Raw genomic sequence first — 2,175 nt, 5'->3', positions numbered from 1 at the left:
CCATTTCCACATGAAATTATAGGGAGATCACTAGTAAGAAACTCTAGACTTATATCCCAACCTTAACTTGTGAACCACTTGGTGATCATAAGTAGTATTCTACCACATCTACATTCCACTTATTCTTCACCTAAGAAACATAAGAAAACCTTAGTGTAAAACTCCATACTTAATATGGTGAGAAATCATCCATTCATATGACTAAAGTTAACTATAAAAAGAATTATAACAACTTTAGTTACTTTAACAATAGATTAAGGATATAATAGAAAACTATTGGTATAAGATAAAACCAATTCTCAAGTCCTTAGTGATTAAAGGAGAACAGAAACAATTAAACAACTAACCATATTACCTTGGTTAAGGGAGATTAAAACCTAGCCAATGCAATATGGTGTCATCTCAACTCCATAAACTAGAATTATATCTCAACTCTAGTTTATGTATCACTATGGTGATCATGATATAAACCCATGCTATAATTGAGATTCCAACCAAATGCCATTAGGTAGATATCATTAGAACCCTAATGGTTCATTAATTAAATACAATGTATCAATTATAAAACATAAGAGCCACCTAATGCTAAATCCTATAAGTAAACCATATGTGTAGTGATCAGCCATTTACCTTGTAACCAAGATAAACCATGATGGAAACAATCCCTACTGAGATACTTTCAAATGTAGTGATAGTATTAACCTTAACAAGGGGGTTGTACTAGAAATGGAAAAAAACCCTAATAAATATGTGCTCACATAAAATCATATGCAAGTGACAAAATCCTCAAATAGAAACCAAGCCCTAATAACAATCTCTGAAATACTTCGAGTTCAAAGTATCAACTCTAATACTTCAAACAGATTGATACACAAGAAAAACATAAAAATAAAATGAGGATATAAATTCATGCTTAATTGCCATTTTGAATAGAACACAAGTATGTAATATAATTCAAATATAAATACTTGTTCCAAAAGGAAAGAATGGTTTAACAATCACTGCTATACAACTTAATGGAAATAACAAAGTAAGAAAACTTGCAATTAAAATTTGAATTAAAACTAGAATTCAAATCAAGGAATAAAACAGAAAATGAATAAAAGAAATAAGGGAAGAAGGCCTACCTGGACCTTACCTGCCGCACCAGCCCAGCAAGGAAGCCCAAGAAGAGCCCCGTAACCGACCCACCTAGCAGCCCAATACCCCTTCGTGAAATATCAACACGAGGAGCTCGTCCTCATCCTCTTCCCCGCGCATGGTCGACAGCACGAAGACGTGCTCGTCTTCTCCCTCACGCTGGCACGCCCTCCTCGCTCGGCGTCGTGACGAGGCACGCTCCGCCGCCGTATAAAGTCTCCCGACGAGCCCTAGCTCGAGTTCTTTCTTCCTCGTCTCTCATTTTCCCCTAACCGAAACCCTCATCGAGTCGGACTCCGACCATCGCCGCCGGTAGGGACTTCCCCAGACCTCTCCGTGACCACCATTAGCACCGCCATGCTCAACAAGCTCTCCGTGCAAGAGGAATCGGTCCGGAAGGCTCTCAGTCGCCGGAGGGAGCTCGTTCCCTTTCGCCGGTCACCTCCAGCAAACCGGCGATTGCCGTCGATTAGGACCACCTCCGGCCATGCCGAGAAGCCCTACAGCCTCCTGGTGAGCTTCCGCATCTCACCGTGCCCCTGGCATGCTCGATTATGTCCTGTATCGCCATCGCGCCGCATATCTGTGAGCCCCGCCGCTCGGTCTCGCCGGCGAGGGGAGCTCCGGCGACCCAAAAATGGCGGCGCCACCCTCAAAAGGTTCCCTAGCATGCCGTGGTTCGATTAAGTGTAGTCGCCCGTCCTGGGGAGCAGCCCAGCTCCGGCGCCGTCGCCGTTTGACCGCCGGCGTGGAGCTCCCTGGCCACCTCATCTATTTTGACTAGTCAATGCCGGCGTGGCAGCCAACATGGCCACGGTCCCACCAGTCAGTGTCTCTGTGGGTGTGAAGCCCGGGTAGGTTTAGTCATTTCGTTTTATTTTTCAATTCAATAATTACTGCAACTTTAAAAATTTATAGAAAAATCATATTAACTCAGAAAAATAATAATAAGACATCAAAATTCTTATAAAAGTAAATACTATCCAATAAAAATAAAAAATGAAATTTTTATTTTTAATAAAAATTTAATCATTT

This window comes from Lolium perenne, chromosome 4, assembly GCF_019359855.2.
Source record: "Lolium perenne isolate Kyuss_39 chromosome 4, Kyuss_2.0, whole genome shotgun sequence".
Taxonomy (NCBI): Eukaryota; Viridiplantae; Streptophyta; class Magnoliopsida; order Poales; family Poaceae; genus Lolium; species Lolium perenne.
This window is presented reverse-complemented; position numbering follows the sequence as displayed.